This window comes from Arachis hypogaea, chromosome 18, assembly GCF_003086295.3.
Source record: "Arachis hypogaea cultivar Tifrunner chromosome 18, arahy.Tifrunner.gnm2.J5K5, whole genome shotgun sequence".
NCBI classification, from domain to species: Eukaryota; Viridiplantae; Streptophyta; class Magnoliopsida; order Fabales; family Fabaceae; genus Arachis; species Arachis hypogaea.
Genome location: NC_092053.1, coordinates 59,240,210 through 59,249,984, shown reverse-complemented (window position 1 = coordinate 59,249,984; position 9,775 = coordinate 59,240,210). Strand labels below are relative to the sequence as shown.

At 39.9% G+C, this 9,775-nt stretch overlaps 1 non-coding gene across 1 annotated transcript; it reads left to right on the top strand.

Annotated features, from left to right (window-relative positions):
* Positions 1-1,865: 1,865 nt before the first annotated feature.
* Positions 1,866-1,973, top strand: LOC112773652 (small nucleolar RNA R71). Its single transcript, XR_003188191.1, has one exon. It is a non-coding gene; the product is annotated as a small nucleolar RNA R71 (small nucleolar RNA).
* Positions 1,974-9,775: the final 7,802 nt, after the last annotated feature.

Below are 9,775 nucleotides of genomic sequence, written 5' to 3'. Positions count from 1 at the left end.
TCTTCTGCTGTTTTTGATTCCATTTTCAATTTTTATATTTATTTTGTGACTCCACATGATCATGAACCTACAAAGACATATAACTAAGAAAAATATAGTTAGATAAATAAAAATTGGGTTGCCTCTCAACAAGCGCTTTCTTTAATGTCAATAGCTTGACAGTGCGCTCTCATGGAGCCTCACAGATATGCAGAGCATTGTTGAAACTCTCCAACACCAAACTTAGAGTTTGGATATGGGAGTTCAACACCAAACTTAGAGTTTGGTTGTGGCCTCCCAACACCAAACTTAGAGTTTCACTGTGGGGGCTCTAGTTGACTCTGCTTTGAGAGAAGCTTTTTCTGCTTCCTCTCCATGGTTGCAGAGGGAGATCCTTGAGTTTTAAACACAAGGGAGTCCTCATTCCATTGAAGGACTATTTCACCTCTGTCAACATCAATCACAGCTCTTGCTGTGGCCAGGAAAGGTCTTCCTAGGATGACGGATTCATCCTCTTCCTTTCCAGTATCCAGGACTATGAAATCAGCAGGGATGTAAAGGCCCTCAACCTTTACTAACACGTCCTCTACTTGTCCATAAGCCTGTTTTCTTGAACTGTCTGCCATCTCTAATGAGATTTTAGCAGCTTGCACCCCATAGATTCCCAGTTTCTCTATTACAGAGAGGGGCATGAGGTTTATTCCTGAACCAAGGTCATACAGGGCCTTAAAGATCATGGTGCCTATGGTACAAGGTATTATGAACTTTCCAGGATCCTATCTCTTCTGAGGCAATGTCAGTTGATCCAGATCACTTAGTTCATTGATGAACAAGGGAGGTTCAACTTCCCAAGTATCAATGCCAAATAATTTGGCATTCAGCTTCTTGATTGCACCAAGAAACTTGGCAGTTTGCTCTTCAGTAACATCCTCATTCTCTTCAGAAGAGGAATACTCATCAGAGCTCATGAAGGGCATAAGGAGGTTCAATGGAATCTCTATGGTCTCTAGATGAGCCTCAGAGTCCTTTGGTTCCTCAGAGGGAAGCTCCTTATTGATCACTGGACGTCCCAGGAGGTCTTCCTCCTTGGGATTCACGTCCTCTCCTCTCCTCACAGGTTCGGCCATGGTGCTTATGTCAATGGCCTTGCACTCTCCTTTTGGATTCTCTTCTGTATTGCTTGGGAGAGTACTAGGAGGGATTTCAGTGATCCTTTTACTCAGCTGGCCCACTTGTGCTTCCAGATTTCTAATGGAAGATCTTGTTTCATTCATGAAACTTACAGTGGCCTTAGACAGATCAGAGACTAAGTTTGCCAAATTAGAAGTATTTTGTTCAGAGTTTTCTGTCTGTTGCTGAGTGGAAGATGGAAAAGGCTTGCTATTGCTAAACCTGTTTCTTCCACCATTATTAAAGCCTTGTTGAGGCTTTTGATCCTTCCATGAGAAATTTGGATGATTTCTCCATGATGAGTTATAGGTGTTTCCATAAGGTTCACCTAAATAATTCACCTCTGCTATTGCAGGGTTCTCAGGATCATAAGCTTCTTCTTCATAAGAAGCCTCTTGAGTACTGTTGGATGCAGCTTGCATTCCATTCAGACTCTAAGAAATCATATTGACTTGCTGAGTCAATATTTTGTTCTGAGCCAATATGGCATTCAGAGTATCAATCTCAAGAACTCCCTTCTTCATAGGCGTCCCATTACTCACAGGATTCCTTTCAGAAGTGTACATGAACTGGTTATTAGCAACCATGTCAATGAGTTCTTGAGCTTCTGCAGGCGTTTTCTTTAGGTGAATGGATCCACCTGAAGAAGTGTCCAGTGACATTTTTGATAGCTCAGATAAACCATCATAGAATATATCCAGGATGGTCCATTCTGAAAGCATGTCAGAAGGACACTTTTTGGTCAACTGTTTGTATCTTTCCCAAGCTTCATAGAGGGATTCACCTTCTTTCTGTCTGAAGGTTTGAACATCAGCTCTAAGCTTGCTCAGCTTTTGAGGAGGAAAGTACTTGGCTAAGAAAGCCGTGACCAGCTTATCCCAAGAGTTCAGGTTGTCTTTGGGTTGAGAATCCAACCATAATCTAGCTCTGTCTCTTACAGCAAAAGGGAAAAGCATGAGCCTGTAGACTTCAGGATCTACTCCATTAGTCTTAATAGTATCACATATCTGCAAGAATTCAGTTAAGAACTGAAAAGGATCTTCAGATGGAAGTCCATGAAACTTGCAGTTCTGCTGCATCAGAGAAACTAATTGAGGTTTCAGCTCAAAGTTGTTTGCTCCAATGGCAGGAATGGAGATGCTTCTTCCATATAAATTGGAATTAGGTGCAGTAAAGTCACCAAGCATCTTCCTTACATTATTATTATTTTTGGCTGCCATCTCCTCTTCCTGTTCGAAAATTTCTAAAAGGTTATCTCTGGATTGTTGTATTTTAGCTTCTCTTAGTTTCCTTTTCAGAGTCCTTTCAGGTTCTGGATCTGCTTCCACAAGAATGTTCTTATCCTTGCTCCTGCTCATATGACAAAGAAGAGGGCACAGAAAAATAATAATAATAATAGAGATCCTTTATACCACATTATAGGGATCCCTGTGTGAGTAGAAGAAGGAGGGAGACAAGGAATGTAATGTAATGGAAGAAACACAACTGTGAGGAGGGTTGAGATGTGAGATGAGATGTTAGTAGATGAATAAATAAATGGAATAAGATGGGAGAGGGAGAATTTTCGAAAAAAATTTTTGAAAAAGGGTTAGTGATTTTCGAAAATAGTTTTTGAAAAAGGTTAGTAATTTTCGAAAAATTTTGAAATCAAAAATAAAAATAATTAGTTAATTAAAAAGAAATTTTGAAAAAGAGGGAAGATATTTTCGAAAATTAGAGAGAGAGAGTTAGTTAGGTAGTTTTGAAAAAGTTAAGAAACAAACAAAAAGTTAGTTAGTTAGTTGAAATAAATTTGAAAAGATAAGAAGTTAGGAAGTTAGAAAAGATATTTTGAAATCAAATTTTTGAAAAAGGTAAGATAAGAAGATATTTTTGAAAAGATATTAGTTTTGAAAAAGATTTTGAAAAAGATAAGATTTTCAAATTGAAAATTTGATTTGACTCATGAGAAACAATTTGATTTTAAAAATTTTTGAAAAAGTCAATCCAAATCTTCGAATTTGATGAGAGAAAATGGGAAAGATATATTTTTTGATTTTTTGAATTTTTATGATGCAAGAGAAAAACACTAAAAAGATGCAATGCATGAAATTTTTGGATCAAAATAATGCATGCATGCAAGAATGCTATGAATGTCAAGATGAACACCAAGAACACTTTGAATGTCAAGATGAACATCATAGACACAATTTTGAAAAATTTTTAATGCAAAGAAAACATGCAAGACACCAAACTTAGAATTCTTTAATGCTTACGCACTAAGAATTCAAGAATGCATATGAAAAACACCATACAACACAAAACAAAAAATCATCAAGATCAAACAAGAAGACTTACCAAGAACAACTTGAAGATCATGAAGAACACTATGAATGCATGAAATTTTCGAAAAATGCAAGATGCACATGCAAATGACACCAAACTTATAACATGACTCAAGACTCAAACAAGAAACAAAAAATATTTTTGATTTTTATGATTTTCTAATTTTTTTGTATTATTTTTTTTTTCGAAAATTATTATGAAAAAGAAAAATAAGGATTCCAAAATTTTTAATATGAATTCCAGGAATCTTGCATTCTTAGTCTAAAGCTTCAGTCCAGGAATTAGACATGGCTCATGCGCCAGCCAAGCTTTCAATGAAAACTCCAGTCCAAAACACTAGACATGGCCAATGGCCAGCCAAGCTTCAGCATGTAATTCAGACATGACACGCCTGACATACTCATTCCCAAAGGAATTAGACATGGCTTTACAGCCAGCCAGGCTTCACATGCTTCATGAAACACTAGAATTCATTCTTAAAAATTTTGAAGCCATAGAATAATTTATTTTTGAAAACATTTTTATTATTTTCGAAAACAAAGGAAAAATTTTTGAAAGATTTTTGAAAAATTTTTGAAAAGAAAACAAAAAGAAAGTTACCTAATCTGAGCAACAAGATGAACCGTTAGTTGTCCAAACTCAAACAATCCCCGGCAACGGCGCCAAAAACTTGGTGCACGAAATTGTGATATCCAGGCTCGAACAATCCCCGGCAACGTGAGCAACTTGGTACGCGTAATCGTGATTACACTTTAATTATGTAAAATTCATGGCTCTTTCTTCCCCTGGCAATGACGCCAAGAACATGGTACCAATACCATGGTTCACAACTTCGATACAACTAACCAGCAAGTGCACTGGGTCGTCCAAGTAATACCTTACGTGAGTAAGGGTCGAATCCCACGGAGATTGTTGGTATGAAGCAAGCTATGGTCACCTTGCAAATCTCAGTTAGGCAGATATAAAACAGTTATGGAGTTTTCGAATTTAAATAATAAAATAGGGATAGAAATACTTATGTAATTCACTGGTGAGAATTTCAGATAAGCGTATGGAGATGCAATCGTTCCTCTGAACCTCTGCTTTCCTGCTATCTTCATCCAATCAGTCTTACTCCTTTCCATGGCTGGCTTTATGCAAGGGCATCACCGTTGTCAGTGGCTACATCCCCTCCTCTCAGTGAAAAATATGCTCACATGCTCTGTCACAGCACGGCTAATCATCTGTCGGTTCTCGATCATGCTGGAATAGGATTCACCCTCCTTTTGCGTCTGTCACTAATGCCCAGCACTCGCGAGTTTGAAGCTCGTCACAGTCATTCAATCATTGAATCCTACTCGGAATACCACAGACAAGGTTTAGACTTTTCGGATTCTCTTGAATGTCGCCATCATTCTAGCTTACGCCACGAAGATTCTGATTAAGAGATCTAAGAGATACTCATTCAGTCGAAGGTAGAACGGAAGTGGTTGTCAGGCACGCGTTCATAGGGAATGATGATGATTGTCACGTTCATCACATTCAGATTGAAGTAAGAATAAATATCTTAGAAACGAAACAAGATGAATTGAATAGAAAATAGTAGTACTTTGCATTAATCCTTGAGAAACAGCAGAGCTCCACACCTTAATCTATGGAGTGTAGAAACTCTACCGTTGAAATTACATAAGTGAAAGGTCCAGGCATGGTCGAGATTGCCAGCCCCCAAAACGTGATCACAGGATCAAAATACAATCCAGGATCCAAAGATGGTCAAAAAGACGTCTAATACAATAGTGAAAGGTCCTATTTATAATAAACTAGCTACTAGGGTTTACATGAGTAAGTAATTGATGCATAAATCCACTTCCGGGGCCCACTTGGTGTGTGCTTGGGCTGAGCTTGAGTGTTGCACGTGTAGAGGTCCTTCTTGGAGTTGAACGCCAGCTTTTGTGCCAGTTTGGGCGTTCAACTCTGGTTTTGGCTCCTTTTCTGGCGCTGGACGCCAGATTTGGGCAGAAAGCTGGCGTTGAACGCCAGTTTACGTCATCTATTTTTGGCCAAAGTATGGACTATTATATATTGCTGGAAATCCCTGGATGTCTACTTTCCAACGCAATTAGAAGCGCGCAATTTCGAGTTTTTTAGCTCCAGAAAATCCACTTTGAGTGCAGGGAGGTTAGAATCCAACAGCATCAGCAGTCCTTCTTCAACCTCTGAATCTGATTTCTGCTCAAGTCCCTCAATTTCAGCCAGAAAATACCTGAAATCACAGAAAAACACACAAACTCATAGTAAAGTCTAGAAATGTAAATTTAACATAAAAACTAATGAAAACATCCCTAAAAGTAACTAGATCCTACCAAAAACATACTAAAAACAATGTTAAAAAGCGTATAAAGTATCCGCTCATCACTTACCATACACAAGTTGGTATGGAGAGTCCCTATAGGAGTCTTGAATGCTGTTCTGTAAGCCCACAGAGCATCATCCAAGCTTCTTGCCCAATCCTTTCTATGGGTACTTACAGTCCGTTCCAGGATTCTTTTTAGTTCTCTGTTAGAAACTTCAGCTTGCCCATTTGTCTGTGGATGATATGGAGTCGCCACCTTGTGGCGAATCCCATACCGGACCATGGCAGAGTAAAGCTGTTTGTTGCAGAAGTGAGTGCCCCCATCACTGATTAATACTCTAGGGACACCAGACCTGCTGAAGATATGTTTCTGGAGGAACTTCAGCACTGTTTTAGTATCATTGGTGGGTGTGGCAACGGCCTCTACCCATTTTGATACATAGTCGACTGCCACCAGAATATAAGTGTTTGAGTATGATGGTGGGAAGGGTCCCATGAAGTCAATTCCTCATACATCAAACAACTCAATCTCCAAGATTCCCTGTTGAGGCATGGCGTAACCATGAGGCAGATTACCAGCTCTTTGGCAACTGTCACAGTTATGTACAAACTCTCGGGAATCCCTATAGAGTGTAGGCGAGTAGAAGCCACATTTGAGGACCTTGGTGGCTGTTCGCTCACCTCCGAAATGGCCTCCATATTGTGATCCATGGCAATGCCATAAGATCCTCTGTACTTCTTCTCTAGGCACACACCTACGGATTATTCCGTCTACACATCTCTTAAAGAGATAGGGTTCATCCCACAAGTAGTACTTTGCATCAGTAATTAATTTTTTCTTTTGTTGCCTGCTGTACTCCTTGGGTATGAACCTTGCAGCTTTATAGTTTGCAATATCTGCAAACCATGGTGTTTCCTGAATGGCAAACAAATGCTCATCCGGAAAGGTCTCAGAGATCTCAATAGAGGGGGGAAACTCCCCTTCTATTGGTTCTATCCGGGACAGATGATTAGCCACTTGGTTCTCTGTCCCTTTTCTGTCTCTTATTTCTATATCAAACTCTTGCAAAAGCAACACCCATCTTATGAGCCTGGGTTTTGAATCTTGCTTTGTGAGTAAATATTTAAGAGCAGCATGGTCAGTGTACACAATCACTTTTGATCCTACTAAGTATGATCTAAACTTGTCAATGGCATAAACCACTGCAAGCAATTCTTTTTCTGTGGTTGTGTAATTTTTCTGGGTATCATTTAAAACACGGCTAGCATAGTAAATGACATGCAGAAGCTTGTCATGCCTCTGCCCCAGTACTACACCAATGGCGTGGTCACTGGCATCACACATTAGTTCAAATGGTAAAGTCCAGTCTGGTGCAGAAATAACTGGTGCTGTGACCAGCTTAGCTTTCAGAGTCTCAAACGCTTGCAGACACTCTGTGTCAAACACAAATGGCGTGTCAGCAGCTAGCAGATTGCTCAGGGGTTTTGCAATTTTTGAAAAATCCTTTATAAACCTCCTGTAGAATCCTGCATGCCCCAGAAAGCTTCTAATTGCCTTAACATTAGCAGGGGGTGGTAATTTTTCAATTACTTCCACTTTAGCTTGATCCACCTCTATTCCTTTGTTTGAAATTTTATGCCCAAGGACAATTCCTTCAGTCACCATAAAGTGACATTTTTCCCAATTTAAAACTAGGTTGGTTTCTTGGCATCATTTTAGAACAAGTGCTAAATGGTCAAGGCAGGAGCTAAATGAGTCTCCAAATACTGAAAAGTCATCCATGAAGACTTTCAGAAACTTCTCTACCATATCAGAGAAGATAGAGAGCATGAACCTCTGAAAGGTTGCAGGTGCATTACACAGACCAAAAGACATTCTTCTGTAAGCAAATACTCCAGAAGGACATGTGAATGCTGTTTTCTCTTGGTCCTGAAGATCTACTGCAATTCGGTTGTAACCTGAATAGCCATCCAAAAAGTAGTAATATTCATGACCTGCTAGTCTCTCTAGCATTTGGTCTATGAATGGTAAAGGAAAATGACCCTTTCTGGTGGCTGTGTTGAGCCTTCTGTAGTCAATACACATGCGCCACCCTGTAACTATTCTTGTAGGAACCAGTTCATTTTTTTCATTATGAACCACTGTCATGCCTCCCTTCTTGGAAACAACTTGAACAGGGCTCACCCAGGGGCTATCAGAAATAGGATAAATAATCCCAGCCTCCAGTAATTTGGTGACCTCTTTCTGAACCACTTCCTTCATGGCTGGATTTAGCCGCCTCTGTGGTTGAACCACTGGCTTAGCATCATCTTCCAATAGGATTTTGTGCATGCATCTAGCTGGGCTTATGCCCTTAAGGTCACTTATGGACCACCCAAGAGCTGTCTTGTGTGTCCTTAGCACTTGAATTAGTGCTTCTTCTTCCAGTGGATTTAAAGCAGAGCTTATGATCACTGGAAAAGTGTCACCTTCTCCCAGAAATGCATATTTCAGGGATGGTGGTAATGGCTTGAGCTCGGGTTTAGGAGGTTTCTCCTCTTCCTGAGGAAGTCTCAGAGGCTCTTTCAATTCCTCTGAACCCTCCAAATCAGGCTGAACATCTTTAAAGATGTCTTCCAACTCTGATTCGAGACTCTCAGCCATGTTGACCTCCTCTACCAAAGAGTCAATGAGATCAACTTTCATGCAGTCTTTTGGTGTGTCTGGATGATGCATGGCTTTGACAGCATTCAACTTAAACTCATCCTCATTGACTCTCAGGGTTATTTCCCCCTTTTGGACATCAACGAGAGTTCGTCCAGTTGCTAGGAAAAGTCTTCCTAGAATGAGAGTAGCACTCTTGTGTTCCTCTATTTCCAGCACTACAAAGTTAGTGGAAAAGGCGAATGGGCCAACCCTGACAATCATGTCCTCAATCACGCCTGATGGGTATTTAATGGAGCCATCAGCAAGTTGGAGACATATCCGGGTTGGTTTAACTTCTTCAGTTAAACCAAGCTTTCTGATAGTGGATGCAGGTATTAGGTTGATGCTTGCCCCAAGATCACATAAAGTTGTCTTGGTGCAATTACCTTCTAATATGCATGGTATCAGAAAGCTCCCGAGATCTTTAAGCTTTTCTGGAAAACTTTTTAGAATGACTGCACTGCATTCTTCAGTGAGGAGAACTCTTTCAATTTCTCTCCAATCCTTCTTATGACTCAAGATCTCTTTCATGAACTTGGAATAAGAATGTATTTGCTCAAGTGCCTCTGCAAACGGAATCTTTATTTCAAGAGTCCTGAGATAATCTACAAAGCGAGCAAATTGCTTATCCTGCTCCTCTTGGCGGAATTTTTGAGGATAAGGTATCTTGGCTTTATATTCCTCAACCTTAGTTGCTGCAGGTTTATTTCCTACAGAGGTGGTTGGAGAAGCCTTTTGAGGGGTTGTTATCAGCACTTGTGAGTGTCTGATCCCTCACTAGCATTTGAATACCAGGGTTAGAAGCTGGAGTAGCGTTGGACGCAAACTCCTTACTTGTTCCTGGTGTTTGAATGCCAGAATTGAGCTTCCACTGGGCGTTTGACGCCAAATCCTTGCCTGTTTCTGGTGTTTGAATGCCAGAGTTATTCCTCTCTGGGCTCTTACCGTCCTCAGAGGGATTTTGGATAGCAGTTTGTTCTTTTCTTGGCTTCCTGCTGCCTTGAAGTGAGGTATATAATGTTTTCCCACTTCTTAATTGAATTGCTTGGCATTCTTCTGTTATTTGTTTTGATAACTGTTGTTCTATTTGCTTCAACTGTACCTCCATATTTATATTATCCATTCTTGTGTCTTGTAGTATCTCCTTGAATTCGGCCAGCTGTTTTGTTAGAAAGTCTAATTGCTGATTGAATTCAGTAATTTGTTCTGTAGGACTAAGTTCAGCAGTTACTGTTTTCGCCTCTTCTTTCTTAGAAGATTCACTATTTAGGTACAGATGCTGA